The sequence below is a fragment of the Sus scrofa genome, chromosome 5 (assembly GCF_000003025.6).
Source record: "Sus scrofa isolate TJ Tabasco breed Duroc chromosome 5, Sscrofa11.1, whole genome shotgun sequence".
NCBI lineage: Eukaryota > Metazoa > Chordata > Mammalia > Artiodactyla > Suidae > Sus > Sus scrofa.
Window position 1 is genome coordinate 64,467,724 of NC_010447.5, and position 15,267 is coordinate 64,482,990.

Consider the following 15,267-nt stretch of genomic DNA (forward strand, 5'->3'; position numbering starts at 1 on the left):
GCATGTTCGATCCCTGGCCTCACTCAGTGGGTTATGGATCTAGCTTTGATGTGAGCTATGGTGTGGGTCACAGATGTGGGTCACAGATGTGGCTCAGATCTGGTGTTGCTGTGGCTGTGGTGTAGGCTGGCAGCTACAGCTCCGATTTGATCCCTAAACTAGGAACTTCCATATGCCATGGGTGTGGCCCTAAAAAGACAAAAACAAAAAACAAACAAAACCCCAACCCTTTTGGGAGTTCCCTGGTGGCTCAGTGGGTTAAGGATCCTGTTGTCACTGCTGTGGCTCAGGTCACTGCCATGGTGCTGGTTCAGTCCCTAGCCCAGGAATTTCCCCCTGCTGTGTGCTTGGCCAAAAAGAAAACAACAAACCCTTTTTGGGTCTCTCTGTCTTCAAACACCCACTCTGTGCGACCACACCTGCCTGGTCTCCTGCAGCCCAGCCCAGCCCCTGTGGGCCTCTGGCCCTCACCTCTGGTTCACAGGGAGCAACGTTGCTCTCACTCCGCGTGTCCAGTTTGCATCCTCCACTTCCCACTTACCCTAACTCAGCAAAGCAAATCACATTTCTCAGGATCTGTCCTCTTTAGAAGATTGAGAGGTGGGGAAGCCTGGTCAGGAGCTAATAGTTAATATCACCCTTTCGTCCTCACTCCTAAAGCTTTGCTTCGCTCGTTCCCACTCATCATTCCAGCTCGAAAACCTCCCAGCTCCACTTACTTCTAGATTGTTTGCCATAACACTTACCACTTTCTAAAAGAGGAAAGAATTTTCTTAGGACGTGTGTTGTTTATCATCTGCCTCCTCTTGCTGGAATGTTGACTCCTCCAGAGAGGGGATTTTTTTTTTTTTTTTTTTTTTTTTTTTTTGTCTATTTGCTATTTCCTGGGCCGCTCCCACGGCATATGGAGGTTCCCAGGCTAGGGGTCGAATTGGAGCTGTAGCCACCGGCCTATGCCAGAGCCACAGCAACGCAGGATCCGAGCCACATCTGCGACCTACACCACAGCTCACGGCAACACCGGATCATTAACCCACTGAGCAAGGGCAGGGACCGAACTCGCAACCTCATGGTTCCTAGTTGGATTCGTTAACCACTGCGCCATGACGGGAACTCCATAGATCGGGGATTTTGATGTTCTCAGATGTCTTCCAAGGGCCTCCAACAGTACCTGGCTCACAGCAGGTGCACGGTAAGTATTTACTGAATGTATGCAAAGCTAATGTCCTAATTCTAAGCTCATCCTAAACACCCTCTGTGCTCTGTCTTTGCGAGTATTTGCAGGTCTCTTTCCTCTCTCGAGACACCGCCCACATCTATGGCGGGGTTCCTACCTCTTCTTTCCTCAGCCCCAGCCCCTGACCCGTCCTCCTCTCCTCTCTCCCATGGGCAGCTTACCCATCTTTGAGGCCAGCTCGGCCCCCCCCCAACCCCCGCCTTCCACGCGTCCTTGTCAACCCCATCTAGCCCTCCCTCTTAGGGTTCCCCTGTCATTGCTTTCTGAATCACCCACTGGGCTCGGATCAGATGTTGTCCTGAATGGTAACTTCACGTTCCATGCATCTTTTTTTTTTTTCAAAAGTCTCCCCCAGTAGTGACTGTTCCTGGTGTATCCACAGCCAGTATTCTGCTGACATTAAATGAAAAAATAAGTCCGAAGAACTAACACTTGGATGGGCACACCTGCTGTACGCATTTAATTGCTGAACAGCCTTCTGAGGTGGGTAGTGACTGGACAAACAGGGAGACGGAGGCCCCATGACTTAGCTTGCTAGGAAGCAGCAGGGCTGGGATTTGCGCCCCGGTGACCTGGCTCCAGAGCCCAGGTTTGGAACTGCTGCTCCCCAGGGTGAGTGGCTGTGTTCACTTTGGTGTTCTCTCTGCCATTCTTGTCCCCTGGTGGTGGAGGTGGGTGAAGGGGCTGCAGGTGATGCCCCAGGGGGTGTGCCATCCTGAAGGTACCTCCCTGGGGCTAAGATGTCATTGTCATCTTCGGGGCCATTGCCAGGTGAGTTTGTGCCTTGGTCCTGTCCCTCAGCCTCCCTTTCCGTGGCTGCTGACCTCTGTTCTGGGTAGTGGTTCTGGATTCGTGAGAAGGATCAGGGGCTGGACTCAGCCCTTCTCCTAGGTGGGGAGTATGTGCGTGTGTGTATGTGTGTGTGTGTGTGTGTGTGTAGCCCTGGGATATTTCTGTGTGGGTTCAGGCACATATGGGCAGGTGGAATGTAGTTAAGATGAAGCTGAAAGTAAGAAGCTGTAGCTGGCATCCACCCTGGGGCCTGCGGGATGGTCCAGAGGGAGGCATATTGCCATGGAGTCATTGCCTGCAGAGAGGTGGAGTCTGGACCCCATGGTGTGGCACAGGAAGCCCTGGCAACCTGGCCTCTGCTGCTGCCCATCACCCATTCGCCCCTTCTGGCATCTTATATGCTTTAGCTGTTTTGTACTACTTTTCTTTTTGTCCTTTATTCTTTCTCTCTCTCTTTTTTTTTTTCCTTTTTATGGCCATACCTGCAGCATATGGAAGTTCCTGGGTTAGGAACTGTAGCTGCTGGCTTCGACACAGCCGCAGTAATGCAGGATCTGAGCCTCAGCTGTGACCTGCACCACAGTTCAGAGCAACGCCGGATCCTTAACCCACTGAGCGAGGCCAGGGATTGAACCTGAATCCTCATGGACACTATGTCAGGTTCCTAACCTGCTGAGCCACAGTGGGAACTCCTCCTCTCTCTTTCTTAATAACTCTTTTATTTTGGAATAATTTTAGGTTTACAGAAAAGCTGCAAAGATACTGTGGCTTCCCCCTAATGTTAACATCTTAAAAAAACCATGGTTTATTTGTCAGAACTAAGAAGTTAACACTGGTGAGTGCTATTAACTGAAGTGCAGATTTTATTCAGATTTCACCCATTTCTCTACTAATGTCCTTTTCCTGTCATGGAGTCCAATCCGAGATTCCACATTGATTTAGCCCTTTGCCTTCTTTGCTTCTCTGAACGCCCTGGGCTCGTTCCTGTGTCTCTACCTTTGACCCTGTCATTCTCTTGTCTGCAGTAACTTTCCTGTTGCCAGCAAACTCCTATTCATCCTGCAGCAACCTCTCAGGTCAGGGGTAATGTGGGGAACTTGGTAGGAATGGGGCTTTGGGATCTGACTGTTCGAAATAGGAAATGGGGGAGAATTTCCATTTACCCCTTCCATACTCGGGATCTCATTTGACTCTCATTTGGGTTTTGTGTAACCTACTTGATGCAAATTCATGCAAATGCTAGTATATATTATTGTTCATTCCCCTCTCCCCCAGCTTCGGTTACTCAAGGGACTGCGTCGACAGGTGACCTTCACAGGACTGTACAGGCAGCTGGAGGCAGCGCTGGAGGAGAGCTCAGGTCCCCTGGCCTCCAGTTTCATTGGCTCCCCTCTCCGTCACACTTAGCTGCCTCCATGTTCCTCCACTGTCTGGTCCGGGGGTGCTTTGGTGTAGCGCTGGGCTCGGTACGGTGGGTGGTGGGTTCCCTGTGGTTTCTCGGCCGGCTGCACATTTAGAATGGTTGCATCATCCTCAGCTTTAGGGACTTTCCTCAGGCTGCTCCAGGCCAACCTGTCACTGGTGTCCCCACAACCCTTCCATCCACCTCTGCCAAGCAGGCCAGGACAGCCCCCAGGATGCCGGACCCCTGGGCTCCCTGACTCCACACTCCCCCCAAGGGCTTTGGCGGGGTCTCCTGCTGCCCCCAGCATCCTCTCTGCCCCCTCGTCCCCTCCTTGGGCTGCCCTTCCTCACCTGGCATCCTTGGGGAGGCTAAGTCTCCAGGAAGCATTAGATTTGTATTTTCTCCTGGATTTAACTTTTTTGGGGGGACATTCCTTATGGCGCATGGAAGTTTCCAGGCCAGGGATTGAACCTGTGCCACAGCATTGACCCAAAGCCACTGCAGTGATGACGCTGGATCCTTAACCTTCGGTGCCACAAGAGAAGTTCCTGAATTTAACTTTTATGTAGATCATTCATTTACACGACTGAGGAATAAAGGTATAAAAGAGTGGAGAGGGAAGCGTGTATCTTCTGGAAGTTGTTATAGGTTGAGAGAGATTTAGGACGCATATCAACCCAGTACGACGTGAGGGTCTTTTTTGTGTCCTGATTCAGACAGACCAATTATTAAAACAAACTTTTGTAGGCAGTTAGAGAAATTTATTTTTATTTATTTACTTAGTCTTTTTAGGGCTGCACCTACAGCGTATGGCGGTTCCCAGGATAGGGGTCGAAGCGGAGCTGTAGCCGCTGGCCTACACCACAGCCACAGCAACGCAGGATCCGAGCCGCACCTGCAACTTACCCCACAGCTCAAGGCAACACCAGATCCTTAGTACAGTGGGCGAGGCCAAGGATCGAACCCCTGTCCTCATGAATGCTAGTTGGGTTTGTTAACCACTGCACCACGACGGAAACGCCTCACATGGATCTTTAAACTCAGAGACTCTTTCCTGGCTGTGGTCAGAGAGGGATGTGACAGAGAGGCATGGCAATGCTGGCTTTGAAATGGAAGGAAGGGGCCACGTGCCAAGGTTGGAGGACAGCCCCCAGAAGCTGGAAGAGGCAAAGAAGGGAATTCTCCCCTGGAACCTCCGGAAAGGAAGGCAGCCCTGCTGGTACCTTGGTTGTAGTTCACACCTCTGACCTCCAGAAGAGCAGTTATGTCATAAACACATGTGGTTAAGTTTTGGTAATTTGTTACGGCAGCAATAGAAAATGACTGCATTCCTTCTTGGAGCTATTTCAGGGCAGAGATGCCAGAAGCACCAGCATCTCAATTCTACTTGGGGTCTGGAGGCTGACAGATCAGGGCTTGTGTCCTGGCTCTGCCGCATGTTAGCTGTGCAACTGTGGGTGAGTTACGCCCCCTCTCTGGGCCTGCCTCCTTGTCTGTAAAAAGGGCGTAAGAGCACCTGCCTCACAGGGTTGCCCTGATGGCGAAATCATACAGCGCGTGCAAAACCTTCAGCACATAGTAACTGCTCAGGAGAAGCCAGCTGTGAATAATGCTGTGACCATGACCACCATTCTAACGTGGTGCTCTCCCTGGATCCTCCAGGTCCCACTGTCCTCTCTTTTGATTCCTTAGGGACCTGGGAGGTGGCGCATACACTAGCCCTTGTTTCTGCAGCAAACACCCTCTCTTGTCTGAGTCTGGTGCGGGAGCCCGTTTCTCCTGACAGTGGTTAGCAGCTTGGGGGCCAGGCTCCGGTCCCATGACAAGGGCTTAGCACTGGGAATTAGGGTCCCAAGCCGCTTGAGTGATTGATTGATTCATTATTGGCAGCTTCCGAGAGACTGTTTTCTCACTCTTCCCAAACTCGAGGGAAGACCCTGGCAGGCTCCTGTGCTGCTTCCACGTGTCACAGCCCCTCAGTGATGGGAACCTCCAGGACCCCATCTGTCCCCATGAGCCAGCTCTTGTATGAGCTTCTCTCCTCCTGAGGCTGGCCACCTTTGATCAGGTAGTTCTGGTTATTAGAAAGGGTTTCTCCCCACCTGTGACCCCTGTCCCTGTCCTGCCCACTGGGGCCACCTGGAGTCCACTTCCCCTTCTGCCTTTTGGCTGTGTGAGGGCTGGCAGAAGGAGCAGAGGTTTGGGGGGCAGAGCTGTGGGGTCCAGTCCCAGCTTGGCCACTTATATGCTGGTGGCCTTGGGATTAATGGCTCTGGGATTATTCGAGTCTTTTTTTTTTTAAAACCATTTTTAAAAAATTTTTTCCTCTTTTTTGGGGGGGATGCATCCATGATACATGGAGATTCCTAGGCTAGGGGTCAAATCAGAGCTGCAGCTGCCGACCTATGCGCCATAGCCACAGCAATGTGGGATCCAAGCCACATCTGCAACCTATGCCACAGCTCGTTGCAATGCCAGATCCTTAGCCCACTGAGGGAGGCCAGGGATCCAGCCTGCATCCTCGTGGATACCAGTCAGATTCTTAACTCACTGAACCACAGTGGGAACTCCAGTCGTGTCTCTTTTAATCCCAAACTCCTAATTTACGTCCCCCCCCTCTGCCCCCAGTATTCCCTTTGGTAACCGTAAGTTTATTTTCTATGTCTGTGAGTCTGTTTCAGATTCGTAAATAAGTTCATTTGTATCATTTTAAAAATATATTTTTAGATTCCACATGTAAGTGATATCATATGGTATCTTTCTCTTTGTGACTTACTTCACTTAATGTGAAAGTCCATCCATGTTGCTGCAAATGACATTTCATTCTTTTTCATGGCTGAGTAATATTCCATTGCATATGGCTGTCTGTATGAGTCTTTTCTAAAACCTGTTTTTGTAATCTGTAAAAAAAAGAAAAACCCAAACACCTACGTTTCAGGATCATTGTGGGAGCCTATGGAAGGCACCTCCACACAGCAAACACCCAGTAAATACTGCATCCCTTCCCCTGGCTCCAGGCCACTCCTGGGTTCATTGTCTGCCCCTTGGGGAGGTGGCTTGGAGGCCCCACCCCGTCTCTGCTGCTCTGGGAGTGATGGGGCCAGCTTCGGGGGGGGGGCGCCCTAACTGCCTGGACTCTTTCTTCTGCTTTGGGACAGCCTTCACCTCAGTCTTCTTCTGCCCAGCTGCACCTTTCTCTCAGCCTTGGCCTCCTGCCTGGGGCACCCGCCCTCCTCTTTGGGGGAGGCACCGTCCTCTCTCGCGGCTAAGACTGAAGTCTGGCTTACCCTCCCGGCTCCTCTGGCCTCCCTGTGTCTGGTGGTGCTGAAACCCTCTTTCCCTGATGCTTCTGCTGGGCATAGAAATAAAAACTTACTTTTAGCTCTGGCCCTGGTCCATCACATGGCACTGCTCCCTGCATGAGCTTCTTCAGATCTGCAAGTTGTTTTCCTGACTCCTTAGAACCTCAGGAATGTTCTCGGTCACTGCATCTCCGTGGGCTCTGCTTGCAGTTCTCGCCCTGCAGCCAACACCATTGATTTCTGCCACAAACACTCTGTGGTGTGGCTCCCAGCACCTTGCCCATCTGCTGTATCCTCCCCCTGTCCCTGCCTCCAGAAGGATGAACTGTCTCAGGATGGCAGGGTGTTTGTGCACCCTACACACACACACACACACACACACACACACACACACACACACCCGTCCTGCTTTCCACAGCATAGCACAGGGTGGTGGTGGCTGGATCAGCTCAGCTTTCAGGGGCAAAGTGGTTAACCAAGAGATTACTGCACTGTCTCTTTCAATTTAAATTTCAGATGAAAATGAACAAACAAGCGCCCCCTCTGAGGACAGAGTCATCCGCTGACACTGACACAGAACAGCAGGCTTCTAAACCGAATCAGGCAGTGTTTCCCCAGTCCTGGCGGAGACCTTGCCTCAGTCTCCAGGCTGAGTTCCCAGCATCTCTAGCACGGGTCTCACTGTCAAAATAGCCCCGTCTAACTCTAGACGGGAATCTCTCCGAGGACCTGGGACACTTTGTTCTCAACTTTTTTTTTTTGGTCTTTTTTTGTCTTTTTAGGGCCACATCCGAGGCATATGGAGGTTCCCAGGCTAGGGGTCCAACACACAGCCACAGCAATGCCAGATCCGAGCTGTGACTGCGACCTACACCAGAGTGGCAACACCAGATCCTTAACCCACTGAGTGAGGCAAGGGATCAAACCCGCAGCCTCATGGTTCCTAGTTGGATTCATTCCTGCTGCGCCATGACAGCAGGAACCCCTGTTCTCAACTTTGAAATCTCCGTTTCCTTGAGACAGAAACCCCAGTTCCTCAGGGCCTTTGATACAATGCCCACACCGTATGGTGCATCTGGCCACCCACCCCTCCCTCAACACACACTCCTAGACTCTGGGATGATTCTTGAAACCAAGGTACTCTGCACCTCTGGCCTCGCCCCTGCTGTTCCCCCAGCCTGGATCCTTCTCTCTCAGGATCCTTCCTTCTTTGGATCTTGCTCCCGAGGGTCCTTACGGGAGCTGGCTTCTCGACTTGACGTGTGGCCTAGCCCAGCCCAGCCACGCATCCCTGCCCCTCCCCAGCTTTGCACCTTCTGTTGGCTTTACCAGCAGCTGACTTGTACCCATTGATTTTTTTGGTCTTTGTCTCCATCCACTTGGATGTAAACTTCACAGGGGCCACGGCTGTATCTTATGTTTGCTGCTGCATCTCCGGGGCCTAGAGGGTGCCCACGGTGGGTGTTAATACTTATTTGTCGAAAAGGAAGCGAGGGCTCAGTGTGTGTGGATGGATGAGTGACTCGTAGCGGAAGCCTCTCAGCATGGCTGGACCCCTGATAAGGGGGTGCCAGGGAGGGGGAGGGGGCCCCACGTGGCTTCCCCCTGACAGCTGAGTGGCAACCTGCTTGCCAAGCAGGACACACCGAGGGAGGAGGGCTGGTGTGCCGGTGGAGGGGGGGGCCCCGGGAGGGGAGGCCGCCCCAGGAGGCCGTACTGGGCTTGGCCAAGGGTGAAGGGCCCCTGGTCGGCAGCCAGACGTTCCTGCCCTTCCCTTCCTGTCCAGTGAGTCAGTCAGGCCGGTGAAATTCTCGGGAAGTGGCCCTTGTCAAGGGTACAGCGGGTCTAGGGGTCAACCAAACAAGCACTTGCTCATCCAGCCCCCACAGACCCCGCCCACACCTTGAGCTCGACCCCGCCCACACCTTGAGCTCAGACTGCTGGCCCCCAGAGTGGGAGAGAACTCATTTCTGCTGTGTAAGGGTGCCTCCGCCCCAGGGTTCCCCCCCACCCCCCGGCCTGAGGTCCTGGATGACAGGGCCCCAGGAACACAGCACCTCTCCTGCCCACTGATGCTCATCTTCTCATCCCTTGATTTCTGGAATTCAGGCTGGAAGGAGAGGAGGAGCTGCCTGTGGGGACCCCTCTGCTTTTCTTACCTGTTGTCTTGGCTGCCCCCCTGCTCCCCCTTTCTCTGGTTTCATCACACAGTTTGCTTCTGGTGCTGGATCTGTCAACCGGACTAGACTGTGGGTCCTTTTGTGCTCACTTGCCACTGTGTCCTCATTGTTTGACTCCCTGGAGGCGCTCTGCACACGTCTGTAAATGAATGAATATGTGAAGGAAGGAGGAAGGAAGGGATCTCGTCCTCCTGGGCTGGTCAGAGAGGCTTGGACAAAAGTCTGTGCTTATAATAAGCAGGAGCAGGAGTTCCTGTCATGGCGCAGCGGAAACAAATCCGAGTAGGAATCATGAGGTCGCAGGTTCGATCCCTGGCCTCGCTCAGTGGGTTAAGGATCTGGTGTTGTCATGAGCGGTGGTGTAGGTCGCAGATGTGGCTCTGATCCCACATTGCTGTGGCTGTGGTGTAGGGCGATAGCTGCAGCTCTGATTTGACCCCTATCCTGGGAACCTCCATATGCTGCACCTGCGGTCCTACAAAGCAAAAAACAAAAACAAAACAAAACAAAACAAAAAAAAACAGGAGCAGCAAAGTCCCTCTCATAAGCACACAAACTGCTAGCAGCGACCTCTCCTGGGTTGCTGACTCCTCAGGAAGTCCTTCGGGGGTGCCCTGGGGCTCTGGGGCAGGGCAGGGGGCCTGGTGGATAAATCTTTTTCCTTAGTCTCACCTAGCATTTGTCCAGCAATAGGAAGGCCAAGGACAAAGGCTTCCTATATTATGTAGGGCAGAGCCTGGAGATGGATTGGGAGAGAAAAGTGGCGGGGTGTATTGGGGTGCGTCGGGGTACACGTTCCTCTTCCTTTTTACTCCTCCCCACCTTGCTTCTTTGTTGGAACCAAAAAGTGGCGGCAGGAGGTCTTCTCATCATCTTTTATTCATAGATTTGATAAATATTTACAGGCCGACTCTGTGCCTGACACTGTGATTGGGCCAAGGATGGAGGGAAGAGTGGACGCCATCTCCAGCCCCAAGGAGCGCACAGCTGGACAGGGAGATGGACAAGGTAACAGTCCCAGAACATGGCCAGGGCTGCTCCAATGGCTCTGTGTAGGTGGCTTTGGGAACAGAGGAGATACTCCCAGTGTGGGACTTGGTGCTGTTTGCCTGGAGGAGGTGCCATCAGAAAAAGGCCTTGACGGATGAATAGGAGTTTGACATGCAAGGAAGGGGAGGGGTTGGGGAGGGGAGAGAACATAATCCAAGCAGAGGGAGTAGCAGCTGGCCAGGGGGAACGTTGTGAAAGGGCTGGTAGGTCTGGGTTAACGGGCTTGGGCATGGGGGTGGCAGGAGGTGGAACAGAGGTTGTAGGGAGAGAGGATGGCCAGGGGCCTGCCACTCCAGGCTGCTACTCTTGCTCTCAAGAGTGAGCGGAGGTGAATCTTGGCATCATGTCAGGGTGCTGGTTATTATCTGTTTGCCCGCCTCTGCCAGTTCACCCACCTTCTACCCTGCTCTGACCTCGTTTGCTGCTTCCCCCAGGCTCCTGAGCCCTCTGGCTGGAGGGCAAGAGAGAGAGGTTGGGGTATTTATCCTCATTGCCTTGTCACATTCCAGGTGGTGGTTGCGTCCCTCTGTGGCCACAGTTCCTGCCAGGTACCTCCTCATGCTCAGTCTCTCTGTTTTCCTCTCTTTGGCCCTCAGGCCTAGGGAGGCTGAGATTTCCCACTGCCACTGGTCCCCAGGGGCTCCTCCACCCCCTTCCCTTCACTTAACTAACTCTGCATTAAGCTCTCTTGATTTTTTGACTTTTTTTTTTTAGGGCCACAGGTATGGCATATGGAAGTTCCCAGGCTAGGGGTCCAATCAGAGCTACAGCTGTTGGCCTACATCACAGCCACAGCCATGCCAGATCTGAGCCACGTCTGCGACCCACACCACAGCTCACGGCAACGCCGGATCCTTAACCCACTAAGGCCAGGGATCAAACCCTCAACCTCATGGTTCCTAATCGGGTTCATTAGCCACTGAGTCACTACGGGAACTCCTCAAGGTTATAGTTTAGATACTAATAGGGTGAAATTATTATCCAATGGAGAAAGTTCAGAGAATCAGAGACAAAGCCATTGGATCTAGAGGAGGCAGATGATAGTGTTTCATTCATTTTTTTTTTTTTTTTGGCTTTGCCCATAGTATGTGGAAGTTCCTGGGCCAGGGATCGAACCCACGCCACAGTAGTGATCCAAGCCACAGCAGTGACAATGCTAGATCCTTAACCCACTGAGCCACCAGGGAACTCCTGATTCATTTTTACACATGTGCCAAGTCAGCCCACCTCGCATCCATTCATCCTTTTTTTTTTTTTGGTTTGTCTGTTGGTCTTTTTGGGACTGCAGCCATGGCATATAGAAGTTCCCAGGCTAGGGGTCAAATCGGAGCTTTGACTGCTGGCCTATGCCACAGCCACAGCAATGTGGGATCCAAGCTGCATCTGCAACCTACACAGCAACTCACGGCAACACCAGATCCCAACCCACTGAGTGAGGCCAGGGATCGAACCCACATTCTCAGGGGTACTAGTCGGGTTCATTACCGTGGAGTAACTATGGGAACTCCCATTCACCACCCTTTGCATGAAACTGTTACCTCAAATTTCCCTTAAGTTCCCTCCCTTCTCCATCCTCCACCTGCCCATTTGATTCAGGTGGGATTGATCCAGCTCTGTGAGTCAGCTCATTGGCCAAAGACATGCTGGGTCACCAAAGCCACAGTGATGAGTCGGGGAGGGATTTGGGTTCCAACCAGGGCCAATGAGACTTCACCTGTGGTTTCTGAGGGAGAGGCAGAGGCTCCTCCCGGATGGGCTTGAACTTGGACCCATAAGCACTGGAACACTGTCTCCACTTGTTATCACAAGTGGCCTGAGGAGACAACAGCAGAGAAATGGAGAGAAACCAGGTCTTTGAGGGAACATAAGCCCCAGGAAGCCTGGAAGGCAGCCCAGCCCGACCCCTGCATGTTTCTGTTAATTGAGCTCCTATTGGGTTTCTGTCTTCCCCTCTTTTCTGAACACTTGGGGCTAAGAGGATCCTACATGAAGCAATGGTCATCATCAAATGTTGTCTTATATTCTAGTTATTTTAGAAATGGTGTGTCACCCATATGTTCATTGCAGCATTAATCACAATAGCCAAGATGCGGAAACAACCTACATGACTATTGACAGATGAATGGATTAAGAAGATGTGGTATATATACACAATGGAATACTACTCAGCCATAAAAAAGAACAAAAGAAAGCCATTTGCAGCAACATGAATGGAGCTAGAGACTCTCATACTATGTGAAGTCAGAAAGAGAAAGACAAATATCATATGATATCACTTATAGCTGGAATCTAATATACAGCACAAATGAACCTTTCCACAGAAAAGAAAATCATGGACTTGGAGAGAAGACTTGTGATTGCCAAGGGGGAGGGGGAGGGAGTGGGATGAATTGGGAAGTTGGGATTAATAGATGCAAACTATTGCCTTTGGAATGGATAAGCACTGCTTATAGTACAGGAACTATATCTAGTCACCTTTTTTTTTACTTTTTAGGGCTGCCCCCGTGGCATATGGTGGTTCCCAGGCTAGGGGTTGAATCAGAGCTGCAGCTGCTGGCCTACACCACAGCCACGACCAGCAGTGAAGCCTCCTTCCTCTGAGACAAGGAAGAGACACTGGTCCCGGGACCAGCTCTGTCACTGCCTGTTGGGTGACTTGGGGTCACTTCAGCCCTTGGGGCCTCAGATTCTATATCATTCAAATGGGCCAACCCTCTCCTGTAGGAATCAGCAGAATCTATGTAAAGAGCACACAGGGCCTGCCAGCACCCATGCTGCCTGCGTGGAGATGCAGAGCTGCAGGGCTGCCTGGGGAGGAGTGAGGAAGCTATGGGGCTTGAGGAGTTCCCTGGTGGCTCAGTGGGTTAAGGATCTGGCATTATCCCTGGCCAAGGAAATTTTGCATATGGTGGGCAGCCAAAAAAAACCCACACACACACACACACAAACAAACAAACAAAAAAGAAAGGGGATCCTTTCCTTGAGAGCTCCTTTGGTTTCCTGGGGTGTAAGATATCGCAGACAGGTGCCATTCTCCCCGGGCCAGGGGAGGAAGCTGAGATACTAAGGGTTTGGAGGCTTGCACCAGGCCAGGCAGCAGTGGCAGGACTCATAGCCCAGCTGGCCCAGCACAGCTCCCTGTGCCCCTGTCGGACAGCAAGCATCTCTCAGGGCCACTTATGCCTGGACATGCTCCCTAAGTGCCGAGGGGTGAGCTCGGGCCTTGCTGGCCCAGCCACGCTGAGGTGGCCTTGCTGCAGCCTGGCTGGTGGGGGCGCTGGAGGCCTAGGTTCCCTGTAGTTTCTCTGGTGGGTGGTGTGGCGAGGGGAGGCGCAGACACAGTTTGTTTTGCTGGGCCGGGGCCCTGAATGGCTCTTCCGGCCATTGTGCCCTGGGTCACGAGCAGGGAGCAGGATGCCTTTGTAGCCTTTGTAGTAGATCAGGGTCACCCTGTACTTGCCCGCATTCCAAGGAGGCCCCGAGTGTGGTCGCTTACAGGCAGTCTCCCAGACCAGCTTCCTCCCCTTCCCCAGACCCCCACCTCTTTAAGAGCACGTGTCCACCCTCGTGGTGGGGCCTCTGGCCACCCAGCCCTCCTCCAGATGGCCTTAGATCTTGGTCACACACTGTAGTAACAGCACAGCGAATGTTTTCTGACTTAGGTGCCGCTTAAGAGCTTTACATACTAGGAGTTCCTGTTGTGGCGCAACGGAAATGAATCCAACTAGGAACCACGAGGTTGCAGGTTTGATCCCTGGCCTCGCTCCGTGGGTTAAGGATCAGGCATTGCCGTGAGCTGTGGTGTAGGGTCTTAGATGCGGCTCAGATCCCTTGTTGCTGTGGCTGTGGCAGTGGCTGGCAGCTGTAGCTCCAATTGGACCCCTAGCCTGGGAACCTCTGTATGCTACAAGCACGGCCCTAAAAAGCAAAAAAAGAAAAAAAACAAAAAACAAAACAAAAAACAAAAAAACAAAAAAACAGCTTTACATACTAGTCTTGGCAGCAGTTCCACAAAATGGATGCTATTGTCATCACCCCTTCCCATTTATAAGAAGGAAACTGCAGCTGAGATGGGTTCAGCCACCGCCAGGACACTCAGCAGGGAATGGCAGAGCCGGGTCACAGACCGCACGTGTCTGAGGCTGGAGTCTATGTTCTCAGCCGGTCGCGCTGTCCTCTAGTCAAGTCTGGTGCTCTGTGTTTTGGAGGTGGGTGAGGAAAAAACAGAGCCATTCGTTCATGAGTCTTTTTTTTAATAGTAAAGTTTTAACTTTAGAACTGTTTTATTTTTTTTTTAGAACAATTTTAGATTCCCAGAATTACTGTGTAGAAGTAGGATCCCTATGTACCCAAGACCCAATTTCTACAATTATTATGACTATTTTTGTCTTTTTAGGGCTGCACCAGCCGCATGTGGAGGTTCCCAGGCTAGGGGTCGAATCAGTGCTGTAGCCACTGGCCTTTACCACAGCCACAGCAACGCAGGATCCACGCTGCGTCTGTGACTTACTCTGCAGCTCACGGCAATGCTGGATCCTTAACCCACTGAGCAAGGCTGGGGAGTGAACTTTCTTCTCATGGATGCTAGTGAGATTCATTTCTGCTGAGCCACAAAGGGACTCCTCTGCTATTATTGACATCTTGTGTTAGTATGGTACACACGTCATGACGAATAAACCAAAATTGTTATACTATTTAGTGAAGTCCATAATTTATTCAGATTTCTTTATTTTTTACGGAATGTCTCTTTTCTGTTGCAGGAGCCCCTCATGGATTCCATATCACATTTACTCATTCTGTCTCCTTCGGCTCCTCTTGGCTGTGACAGTTTTGCAGACTCTCCTTGTTTGTGATGGCCTTAACAGTTTGAGGAATTGTGCAGAATGTTCCTTAATCAGGAGCCATTTGATGTTTTTCTCATGATTGCGGTTGGCTGTGGGTTTGGGGGAAGAAGATCACGGCCGTCAAGTCCCATTTTCATGATATGTCAAGTATGTGCTGTCACCCTGACCCATGGTGTTGGCCTTGATCACCCGGTGGAAGCCGTGTTTGTAACTGTAAAGTTACTCTTCCTTCCCAATCCTCTTGAGTTATTTTTTGAGCACTTGGAGGAGAAGCAGCTGGTGACTCTCCTGGGAGCAGGGAAAGAGGGGAGGGGGCAGAGCAGCGTGATGGCAGGTCTCCTGGAACAGAAAGGGAATTGTGAATTTGCACCTGGCCAGGAGGAGAAGCTGATGGCCTTTGAGGCAGGCTTGATGCAAGAGAGTCCAGGCACCTCCCCACCAAAAAAAAAAAAAAAAA

The 15,267-nt window shown here is 51.7% G+C and overlaps 1 long non-coding RNA gene across 2 annotated transcripts; it reads left to right on the top strand.

Moving 5' to 3' along the window:
* On the top strand, positions 938-15,046 carry LOC106508508. 2 transcript variants are annotated; one of them, XR_001305423.2, is made up of 4 exons: positions 1,047-1,192; positions 1,583-1,720; positions 9,822-9,924; positions 14,727-15,046. It is a non-coding gene; the product is annotated as an uncharacterized LOC106508508 (long non-coding RNA). The 2 variants fall into 2 exon arrangements; XR_002344126.1 differs by lacking the exon at positions 9,822-9,924 and having other exon boundaries at positions 938-1,192.